The sequence below is a fragment of the Furipterus horrens genome, unplaced genomic scaffold (assembly GCF_987537825.1).
Source record: "Furipterus horrens unplaced genomic scaffold, mFurHor1.1.pri manual_scaffold_3, whole genome shotgun sequence".
NCBI lineage: Eukaryota > Metazoa > Chordata > Mammalia > Chiroptera > Furipteridae > Furipterus > Furipterus horrens.
The window spans coordinates 5,542,465-5,554,404 of NW_028327173.1; the positions used below are offsets into that span (position 1 = coordinate 5,542,465).

Sequence of the window (11,940 nt, forward strand, 5' to 3'; positions counted from 1 at the left end):
GCAGAGAACGGAGGAACCCTAGAGGGCCCAGAACACGTTTCGGCTCCCGTTCCTGCAGCAGGAAGACCCTGCGAGGCCGAGTGTCAGGATGGGTCTGTGGGAAGCCAGGGCTGCCTGGGACTGTGAGGCCTCGGTCTGGCCGGCGCGGTCAAGGCTAACCCACCGCCTGGGAACCTGGGCCCCTGGTCTGCCTGGTGATTTCACAGGAAGAACAAGGGTGGGGCTCACATTGTGAGAGGTGTTTGAACCCCCAGAGGCCCCTGATCCCCGCAGGAAGCTCCGCGTGCAGAATCCAGGACTGCAGAACAACAAGGCGGTAACTTCATCTGTCTCGGGCTGTTTTCAGTTCAGGGACACGGACCGCAGAACTCCACGGCAGGAAACATGTGGGCTGGATACTCAGGAGGTGCTCAGGCCTGAAAGATCCTTAATTGGAGCTGGTCTCCAAAAGCCTCCCACCCAGCTCTGCGCGTGGGAGAGGACATGAAAGTGGGTCACGTTCTTCCAGCTGAACTGGCGTCCCTGTGGGCTCCATGCACACTTGAAGAAAGCCAGGGACACTGAGTGACCGGGTCTCCTTATGAAGCCAGCCACTGCCTCCTGATCAGGTGCTGCTGAATGCGGGGCAGCTGATTAGCACCAGGAAGGCAGCGACATGCCAAGGGCTGGGTGAAAGCAGCGTCACCCAGGAGTGTACCGTGCTGTCCCGGCACTTCCTCTCCCTCCTTTGCCCTCGCCACCCCTTCCCTGGCTGGAGGGAGACGGGGACACTGTGTGCTTGCTGGTCCCCCTGCCCTTGCTCTTTGAAGGGACCCCGAGGCCTGGTGCTGGCCAGACTCAGGGAAGAAAGGATATGCCCCCACCCCACTCTGTATATGTGACCCAAATAGGACGCGAGGACACAGGGGTCTACACGTGTCAGTCCTTTCGGGCACCCTGTGAGCACACTGGGGAGCACCGAGCGGCTAGGCTGCTGCCACGTACCTGTTTTCCAGAGTTGGCAGACGGAGAGACCTATCAGGCAGGGAGAGCACTCAGGACAGACAAGGTCTGGGAGTCATTTCCTAAGAAAGGCCCTGAACTGGCGGCGTAACTTCAAGAAACTTTGGGAAGAGCCCGCCGCATGACCTTGAGCACTCCCTGACTTGACCTCCAGCAATGAAGGGTTAAAGGCCTCAGGTGGAAATGAAATTCTTACTAACCACTGCCACCAGGTGCTATTTGTTTCTAAAGATGAAAAAATAAAAAATAAAGGTGCCCACACCAAGAGCAACTTTTGTTATGTGTGGCACAGAAGGGCTTTAATCTAAGAATTCTTCCCTTGCTGTTCCGGGAAGTCAAACGCGGCACTCCACCCTAATGCCCTCCCAGGGCAGGTACCCACGGGGGCTGACGCGCACATCTGGGAATTATATCCTGACTCTGCCCCCGAGAGTTCACAACACCCACCAACATGGCTTTGTTTTTGTTTTTCCTTCAGTCACATGACTCCAACCAGATAATAAGCCTCGTGGCCCTCGACTGTAAGGGAAGAATTATTTTTACCCTGCTCACCACAGAATTCCCAGCGGGGCCCAGATTATAATAAAAGCTCAGTAAATATTTATTAATTGAATTAATGAATATTAGAAGGGAGGAAAGGAAGGACAAATGGAAGACGGCCATCACTTCTTGGTATCTCTGCATTCCTGGCTTCTGTTATGAAGATATATTATGAGGGCTGAGGACCCGAGCCCTGTAACCCCTTCTCTGCGGTGCTATCAGTGGTCCTCCATCGTGTTACGATGATATACACCTGCCTGCAGAAGCTTATACAGTACAAGACGACCCTGGAGAATGGAGAAACATTCGTGACCCCCAACTGTTAAGAAACTTCAGAAGGAGGAAAACAACGTTTTGGCCCAGCCATGACCATCACGGAAGGCCACCTTTCCCTCTGTGGGCCGTTGCCTTCCCCTTTTAACAAGGCTTCGGGGAGGAGCAGGGCATAATAGGTCTTTAATAACTGAGTAGAACAGCAGTTGGTGCTCAGCGCCCTTTCATAAAAGTTCAAAAGCACTTTGGCTCAACATCATAATGCCCCTGCAAGCTATGAAGGTACGGGTATCATTATCTCTATTTACAGTTGGGGAAAGTAAGGCAGAGGGAGGTTAATTAGCTTGCCCAAGGTCAGAAGAGACAGGGAAAGGGCGTAGGACTCAAACTCTCTGCAGCGGCCACTGAGCTAACTCTGGCCCCTTACAACGCCACCCACGCTGGCTTAAGGGAGATTTTTTTTCTCTCTTCTCTATTGTTTCTGCGAAGGGGCAGTATCTAAAATGGAGCCATACACACTTCCTCAGTTTGAATCTGACTCTGCTCAGGATGAGCTTGACCTCAAACAAGTTACTTAACCTTCCCAGGCCTCAGCTTCTGAATAGGTAACATGGTAACAATGGTGCGTGTCTCAGAAGCTACAGGGAGAATTAAATGAGACAATGTATGCGAAATGCCTTTATCATTCATCGCTCATTTTCTAAATGAGCACATATCACTCTTGTAATTAAAAAAACCAGTTACATGAGAAAAAGGCTGCACCCACTCTGTTTAGTTTGCACGAGGCTACAATGACATATGACTAACAGGTATTTCAGATCCTGCCGCTGAAATGCCCCAGGACCCCAAAAGTGACTTACAACCCAAAGTCCTATTTGATTTCCACTAATTCCTGCTGGCCTCTCCAGGTTAGGAGTGAATGGCGCTGTGGACACGAACAGGTGGATGCCCAAGTGAGGATTTGAAAAGCTGACCAACTGCACCCAGTCTAAGGAGGCCAACTGTGGATTCCTGGTGAGCTGCAGCCCGGGGTTTGCAACGCCATTGCTCAGTGCTCTGCTGAGCTTCCCAACTCCGCTCAGCTCAGACCGAAGACAGCCAGTGCTTTCTCGGTACCACTGTGTTCCTGATCAAGTGGGCAAACAGTGACAGTGTGGCCCGACGCTCTCCAGAGGGTCTGCTGCTATTCAACAGGAGACCAGAAGAGAAGGGTGAGGGGGCGGGGTGTACAGAAAGCTGCCCAGTCAATCTCGGTATACCCCCAACAGAGACACGGTGACATATTTCTGTGCGGGTGTCCTTGGCGCGCATCTGAAGAATAACAGCAAAACTCCAAGGTTACTTTAGACTCAATGTCAAGATCACAAGCTTTAACTCATGTAGAGAAGCAGAGAACATAGGACATGCCCCTGTACAGGACTAGATGCTAAGAGCTGACAATGCTCACTCACTCAACTCAAGAAATATCTACTGATTTCTTATGTACTCAGGGGGAAAAGGAGGCTCAGTGGCATCTGCAGGACATACAGACACATCCCTTCACCTTCATAACCTAGCTGATGTCCCCATATCTCCTAGGTACCTCGGCCAGAAAAATGAGAAACCTGACAGCAATAAACTCAACACGGCTGGCCTCCTGGCCTCCAAAAACCTTCCCAGGACCAGGACAGCCCACTCACTGGTCTTCCTAGTGTCTTGCTCTTACTCCCAGGACAGACCGCCAGGAAAAGTTCCTGCACAGTGACTGCCCACTGTTCAGAATTAAAGAGTAAATAAAATCCCAACTCCTCACTGTGGCCACAGATGCAGCCCCTACCAACTCCTTGCCCACCTTGTTCCAGCCCCGCTGGGTTTATTGCCCCTGATCCTGCTGTCCCCTCTGCCCATCGACCGGGGCTCCATTCAACGTCACCTCCGCTGAGCTAGCTAAAGTGATGCCCAGTCACGCTCCACCTCACTGCCCTGTTTCAGTCCTCCTGTATCTCTTTTCGCCTCTCTGAGCTATTCTGCCCACATGTCTACTTGTTTACTGTCTGTCTCACTCACTGCAGTATAAACTTCATTAGACCATGTATCCTGGCAATCTTATTCTTGGCTAATCCCCAGCACCTACAACAGTGCCTGGCACTCAGTAGGTGTTCCATAAGTCACTCAATTTAACAAATATTTACTCAGTGTCTACAAAGTTTAGACACTGAACTATAACAGTAGACTGGAAAAAAAAAAAAAGACAAAATCTCTGCTCTCAAAGAGCTTAAATTCTGTTGGGAGCTAAGATAAATAAATAATGGTGCAATAACAGATACTGCTTCAACCGAGCAGGTGCTCAGTGCTCGGTGCCGTTCTAAGCATCTGATAGGTATTTACTTAATTTAATCTTCCCAACAAATTCATAAACTATTATTATTTTAAAGATGGGGAAACAGGCACAGAGGGGTTAAGTTACTTGCTGAAGGTCACGCAGCTCATAATGGCTGAACCAAGACCCCAACCCAGCGGCTGTTCCTTGCGGGCAGGGCTAGGGAGAGAGCCATCAAGGAAGGGCTGCCCTGTTCTGCCAGCTCAGCGAGACCGAGCCTGCTGGGTTTGCCAGCGCCGCACGCTGCAGAGGACAGACCTGAAAGGACGCGTGGTCTGATGATAAGACAAGGGAGGACAAAGGTCAGGATTGCTGGCTTCTACTTTCAGGTGCTGTGAAACACCCAGGCACGTCCACGGATAGCTGATGAGTTTACTTTTGGTACAGAACATGGACCCAAGTGCTGTGAGGGATGCAGACACGAACCATCCCAGCAGAGATCCTGGCCTCGGAAAGCTTAGGGTGATGCACGTACACGTGGAGCTGAAGCAGAGGTAGAAAGTGGTGAGCTCCATAAGAAAATGTACAAACTGCGATGGGATTTCACGAGGTACGCAGCCTCTAGAGGCCACAGGTGCTGGACCATAAAGGGGGGGCTGGCTTATATAACCCACAAGGTCCTCTAGTTCTGATGTGTTGTTCTGAAAGCACAGATTTGGAGAGGAAGGAAATCAAGTTTTATTCTGGTTAATGGTTCAAGTTCATGGCCACTGAACTTGGTCATGTCCTCCTACCTAAGAATAGTTCCAATTCCTCTGGGCAACATCTTACAGCAGCGGAAGGGCAATAATGCTCTCATTTAAATGATGCAGCTCAGTGGAACAAAGCCTAGTGTGTTTGGCCCACCTCTACTTCTAACTGGTTTTTAAACCCACAAACCCCCTTCGATCGAGCAGGAGGTGACCCTCCTGTGAACACGTTATGTTGTGGGGATTGCTCCCTATTTCCCTTGTTCGTGTCTGTACCCATAGAGTCTAGCACAGTACCTGGCTCACAACAGGTGCTAAGTGAGGTTTGCTGAGCTAAACCCGAGCACGGGCAGGTTTAGGAATTCTCTGCTAGACATGTACATCTCAGTCGCTATTCCCTGAAGTTTTGCTTTATAGTGCTCAGCCTCTCCCAGGGGAGCGGACTGGTTCCACCTCTTCAGTTTTACTGTCGCCAGGCTGGCCTCCTCAAGCCTCCATCGCCTCTTGGCAGGCAGCTGCAATAGTCTGTCTCCTAACTGGCATCCCTGCTTCTAGGTTTGCTTCTTACAATCCAGTCAGGATATGGCAGCCAGAATGATCTTTGAGAACTTAAATTTAGATCTTATCACCTCTCTGCTGAAAATCCTCCAATGGCTTCTAATGCACTTGGAATATATCCAGACTGGTTATTCCCACCTTCCTAGTCCTTACTGCTACTGAAATTATTTTGTCTGCTTATTTGTTTACTCCCTCCTCTTTAGCATGTCTGTTACAGGAGCACAGGGGCTGTTTCTACCTTCACCATTGTAGTCCTGGTGCTCGGAACGGTGCCTGTCACACAGTAAGCATTCATTATAGAATGGATGAATCTCAGTCCCATAGAGGCGACTTGTATTTATAAGGACCACAGACTCCACCAGGAAACCATGAATGACACGTTGGCATTTAACACCTGGCACCTTTATTTATCATTCAAAGTCCTGCTTTAAATCAGAGGACACTTGGCCCTGCCCAGTTGGCTCAGTTGGTTAGTATCATCCTAATGTGCCAAGTTCGTGGGTTTGATCCCTGGTCACGGCACACACACAAAAACAACCAATGGATGCATAAATAAGTAGAACAACAAACTGATGTTTCTCTCTCTCTCTTCCTCTTTCTCTAAAATCAATTTTTAAAAAAATAGAGGAACCTTGTTATCTCTGGATACTTTCATGGTCCAAAAGATCAGTATCATTTATGATTTAAAGCCAGGAACTAGAGCCCAGCAGTTGTAGCAGGAAGCTAAGAGTCAAGGCATTAGGGAACAGAACCTCAGGACAAACCCCACCTTGCCTCCAGGTCCCCTACCAACACAGCCTGTGCCTCAATTTACCCAGCAGTCAGCCAGGCACATTTCCCTTAAGTTCTGAGTGGCAGGAGACAAAATAATTAACAGCTGTAGCATACTTAGATCCTCAGATAGGAGGTGCCACAAGCCACACACAGGCCTCTCCGGCCTTGCCAGGGGCTAACCTGACACAGGCACTGCTCAGACAAGTTCAGTACCCGAGAGAGAGGGAGCCACGTGGGTCCTAACAGGCTGGGAGTCCAGAGCTCTGTGTCTTGGTTACCACGTTCAAGGAAAAGTAAGGTGGTGGGGGTCGGGGTGAAGAAAAGGAGGGGAGAAGTGTAGTTTGGGGCTCCAAGTGGTTAATTTTGCAGGCTCCCGTAACAGCTGGCTGTCCAGATGAGACATGTGCCTACAATGTGTACCTTCCAGTAACACTCGCGGAGAGAGGTGGAGTCGGCAGGAGATGGTTCAACCAAACGAGAGAGGCAGGGCAGCCCAGTGGCCGGACCTGGCAGCGCTCAGTTTGGGGAAATATGGAGGCGCTCCGACACAGGGTCAGGATGCTGAGAGTGGGGCTCAGGTGAGGCAAGAAGCAAGAGGACACAGGACCCTGCGTGCCGGCGGACGATGACAACCGCGCCAACGCGGTGCGGGGAGCCCCGGAGCCGGTGGCTCGGACACCTGTGGAGGCGACTCCCGGGAGAAGCTGAGACCCTGCAGTGTGTAGGGTGGTCTCCCGCGGGGGCGGGCGGGTGAGCGACGAACGGCAGCAGCGGCCCCGCGGGGCGAGGAGGCCTGGCCCGGACCAGGGGGCCGCGCCGGGGGCCCAGCCGGTGGGTCGGAGCGGGGTCGGGGGTGCCCTCCGCGGCCCCTCCCCGGGAGACAAAGGGCCAGCAGCTCCCCCGAGCCCAGGCGCCGCGCGGGCCCGGGCGCTGCAGGGCGAGGGCTGGCCTCGGCGCTTACCTGGGCCGCCCGACCCGGCCGGGCCGGCGGGGGCTGCGGGTCCGTGCACGGCGCGCGGCGGCCTGTTCCGGGGCGCGATCACCCCCAGCAGCCGCGGCGGCGGCAGCAGCAGCAGCAGCACAGCAGCAGCAGCAGCGGGAGCGGCCACCTCAGCCTCCGCCTCCCGCTCCGTGAGTCACCGCGGCGGGGAGGGAGGGAGGCGCCAGGCCGCCGGGGGTGGGACCGGCGAAGGGGGCGGCATCTGGCTCTGCGCGGGCGGTGAAGGCACAGCCAAGGCAACGCCCCGCAAAGTGGAGGGGGCCGCAGAGGGCCGGGCTCCAGGGGCGGGGCCAGTTGGGGCGGGGCCTGGTGCGTAAGAGGCTCTCATTGGCTACATTGGCATGTGGGGCGTGGCTTCATGGTGGAGGGCGGGAGCTGCGGGGCGCTCTGAGACATTTATTGGGCGCACGAGAAAGAGGCGAGACCATAGGCCCCGGGGCGGGACCATGAGACGGGCAGGTGGAGCCGCTCTGAGAGCAAGGGTTAGGGGCGGGACCGGAGGTGGGCAGGGGAGAAGGGGCGGGGGCTCGGAGGAGGAGGCGGCCTGGGGGCGGGGCCCAGGTTAAGGATGGAACTGTAGCGGAGGCAATGCAACTTTGCCTGTCATTCGCTGCTCCGGGAGCACAGAGATCCCGTAAAAATAATGGCCTCTCCCACACACGGGTCTGTGTTTAAAAATGGGAGCTGCCAGACCACACGGAATCCTTGGTGAGACTGGTTTACCCAGGATCCCTGAAAAATCTGAACGGACGAGGTTGCAGGACATTTAGAGGCGTGGTCTTCATGAATCTTGGAGCTGGGAGCATTGCTACCTTTGAAGCAGTTAGGCCCGCTCTTGGATTGGGGGCCTAACCTGGGATCCACGGAGCCCAGAGAGCCCAGGGATGGTCCTCCGTGGGTCCGTTAAACTAAGAATATCGTGTGTATGTACCAATACCAATACATTTTTGTAGGGGAAAGGGATTCGTGAGTACAATGTTTCTATAGACAGTCTGACTCTTCTATCTGGCTCTCTCTGGGACAGCACACGGAGAAACAGTTCTTTATAGGCAAGATGTGAATTTCTTTGGACACCCATCTTCCCTTTCAAAGGGACGCATGTACTTAAGTGTGGTCTCATTTTCAACATTTTAACAGTTACATAGCGTGACACTAACTGCAATTTATAATGTTATTTATTCTCAGAGAGAGGAGAAGGGAAGGAGAAAGAGGGAGAGGAACATCGATTGGTTGCCTCTCACACGCCCCCAACTAGGGACCTGGCCCACAATCGAGGCATGTGCCTTGAGTGGGAATCGAACAGGTGATCTTTTGGTTCATAGGTGGGCTCCCAACCCACTGAGCCACACCAGCCAGAGCACACTAACTGCAATTTAAAAGACCCCCTTCCCTGCTTTCCCAATCTTTCTTTTCACTCCTTTTCTGTCCCATCCTCTTCCACTCTCCCTACATTTCTTCCCCTTCCCTATGGAAGAAACATATGAGATACTTTTTTTTTTACTTTACTGTGTTTATATCCTAAAATGTCCATATTACTCTTTTGATTTAACACTATTGTAGTTACAATTGAGGAATATTTTAATCTTATCAAAAGTTATGAAATTGTGAATTCTGATGGGCCAGAAATAGATCTTAATCATGTTTGTATTCCTTCATGCCCAGACTACAGTGCCCATAGCAACAGCTCAACCAACATTGGCCAATACAGTGTACCAGTTGGTTCTTCAAGTTTTCCAGAGCACACAAATGCAAAAAAAAGCACATTCAACTTATTTTTATGTAAATATTGATAGTTAAATGAACTAAAATTGAACAAGTCACTTGCTATTCAAGACACAATATATGACTTATATTTTTCAAAAAGATATCATGCTTAAGGGAGGAAGGTGGGAATGGAATGCATAAAATGAAAATGTGTCAGTGTGAAATGGATGCTCCTCCTTTACTCCAAACTTTCATATACTTTTTATAGCTCAAAATTATCTGTTCTCAGCACAGCCCTTGCCTCAATTGCCCGAATAACTCAGAGCTGGAAAATTCTGGCTTTCTAGATGGCAGTATTACTTCAGGATTAACTCAGGCTCCATCCATCTGTAGGGTCTTCAAATGAAACATCTAAGGCTTAGGAGATAGGGAATATCTGCCAGTTTTGACAGCTCAGCTCCATCTTTCCTCCTTGGGGAACTGCTCCCCGCCCCCAACCCTCAGAGATGCTGATGAAGCTCCCAATTGCCCTACACTCCTCTCCACAAAAACACAAACAACAAAAACAAAAAGCAGGGAAGACATGGGATTCAACGTGGACCAGTCCAAGTGCTACATTCTCTTGACTATGGCTAAATAGCATGTGACCTGAGCTAAGCCTGTCAGAGTTCTTTCTGAAACTTTCTGAATTAGAAATGAAGGGAAGTTCTGTATTTCCTATTGGATCAGGAACTCTAAGGATGTGACCTCAAAAATATTAGCACCATTTTCCACCCCACCACATGAAAAATTCTGAAAGGGCAAGGCAATGTTACTGGACAGAAACAAAAATTTGGAGGGAGGGAAAGGGAAAGGGAGAGAGAAGGAGGGGAATCCCTAACAACTTGTTCCGAGGTTTCAGTAGAGCTTGCACCAGCTTTGCTCCTGCCCTCTCACATCACACACTTAATCAGTCCCCAAATCTCCCTCTCTTCGGTGCTCCCCACCTCCTGCAGTAACTGGCACTGCTCCACCAGTTGCTCACACCAGAAGCGCATCCTTGACACCACTCTGTCCTTTCCCCCTCATATCCAGTCTGTGCTATTTCCACTCCCAAACCGTATCTTGAATCTCTCTGCTTCCCACCATCTGCACTTCTCTGTCCCAGTTTAACTGATCATCACCTCCCATCTTGACTCCAGCAACAACTTCCAAGTATTCTCTCAGTCAGGTCTTCCCTACCAGCCCCAACCCATTGCCCACACAACAACTAGAGAATCTTCTTAACACGTATAGATGTTGTCAGACTTCTGCTGCTCAACGAGTTCTCTTTCTTTTCATGACGATGTTCAAAATCCTTACCACGGCTACAAGACCCTGCATAATCTGGCTCCAGCCTGACCTTGAACCACCCTTGCCAACTGGGCACCAGCTACACACAAGCCGTCTCCCTATTCCTTGATCACAGGGTACTTCTTTGTGCTTCAGGAATTGTGAGTGTGCAGTTCCCTGTGCCTCTGTGGCTCTACTTCTCCCACTTCTCCCCCCCACTTCACTTCACTGAATATTTGGTCTTCTTCAAGGAGACTTTTCTTAATCTCTGCTAGATCCAGTCTCAGCATGGCCATAAATTCCGGGAGGGCAAGGAGGTCTCTGTGAACCATGCCCACCTAGCACAGTACCTGGTGCATGCAGATGTCCCCCAAAATATTATTGCATGAATAACCAAATATATAAATGTATAAATACCCACCCAGGACATTCCACCCGTTGGCCAGCCCCTCCTACTTCCCTGACTCCACTGCTATCCATACAGTAAAGTTTGCAGGCCAAGTACAGTATGAAACAATGGTGGAACCACAGCAGGCTGCACGCAGGGAAGAAGGGCTATTTTGGAGCAATTATGGTGACCGTGGTCCTCAAATTTCACTCCATATGAAGGCCTTCCAGCCTACCAGTTGAATAGGTGCTAGGTGAGAATGGGAGAGAAAGGAAGAGACTTTGTACTGGATACAAAGAGATTTCTTAGTAAAGAACAAATGAGAACCAGTTCTTTTTGTTTGGAGAACCAAATTTTTAACATAAATTAATAATTTCCAGTAATAGAGAAAGTAAAAAACGTTTTTTTGCTTTGGTCCCTGTGTTTGTCATCCTGTTTACATTTGGTTCAGCTCTGACTTCTCTGAGGACAGCGATGAGGAGGCGAAGGGCACAGAAGACATACACGCCAGTCATGAGCCATTCCCCTGGGTTTCGCCTTGGAAAATAACTTGTCACCTAATTTTGCTTTGGAGATAATAAGGAATTATTAAACATGGCGATGAAAGCGTTTTGTAGATCAGTGAATATACATATTTTGTGTCACGGGTGGGGTATGTGCAGCTGTGAACATCTGGCTTGCTGCCAACCTGTCCCCAGAGTTTTGGCTTCTGCAGCCTGTGGTGGGTAGATCCTCCCTACATCTGAGAATCCTGCTTGTATTGCGCTTGGGAACAGAATAAACAAATAATTATTCATTTTTTTGGCTGAGTGTTTTGATAGACCATCACCTCTTTTAAGTGTATTTGTCTACGCAACCTCCAACATTCTGATCACTTAGTAAAGACAAACCAGCAGAAGGCCTCAACTTGGATTCAAATAATACCGTCATTAGCCTTTAAGCATAGTAGTCATTTATCCCCTTTTTTTTCCTGCTGGTTATCATCCAATTAAATATAAAAAATTGCTATCCCTAAAAGCAAACAGCCTCTATTCTCTGGAAGTAAATGATAAACAGCTGTCCTTCCTTCCAGCACTTATCAGTGCATTTCATATCTCGAGATACTGCAATGTCACCAGTGCGTCCGGGCGAGGCTGAAAAGACCATTCCTGACAGTGCCTTCTGCCCCTGCTGAGGTACAGACCGCCCAGTAGTTTATTGCAAACAAGTAGCAAGGCCTGTTACTATTAAATATTTGAAGCTTTGCGCCTACCCTTCACTGTTTTAAGAGTAAAAAAATTTCAAACCTACCTGAGATTATAAACTTTCCCGTCTGACATTCAAATGTTTAGCTAGGGGTTTT

General features: G+C 50.1%; 1 protein-coding gene and 1 long non-coding RNA gene across 4 annotated transcripts in view; one reads left to right on the forward strand and one right to left on the reverse strand.

The window, feature by feature from the left end:
• CTNNBIP1 (catenin beta interacting protein 1) overlaps positions 1-7,288 on the reverse strand; it is a 44,637-nt gene extending 37,349 nt beyond the window's left edge. The window contains exon 1 of one of the 3 annotated variants that reach the window (XM_090268555.1): positions 7,157-7,274. The gene's annotated coding sequence lies outside the window, so the exon portion shown is untranslated. Of the gene's footprint in view, positions 1-7,156 lie in introns of all 3 variants that reach the window. The other 2 variants (XM_090268553.1, XM_090268557.1) reach the window with 2 other exon arrangements.
• A 1,096-nt stretch (positions 7,289-8,384) lies between these two features.
• On the forward strand, positions 8,385-11,373 carry LOC150014154 (uncharacterized). Its single transcript, XR_016509902.1, has 3 exons — positions 8,385-8,498; positions 10,253-10,371; positions 11,050-11,373. It is a non-coding gene; the product is annotated as an uncharacterized LOC150014154 (long non-coding RNA).
• The last annotated feature ends 567 nt before the right edge of the window (positions 11,374-11,940 follow it).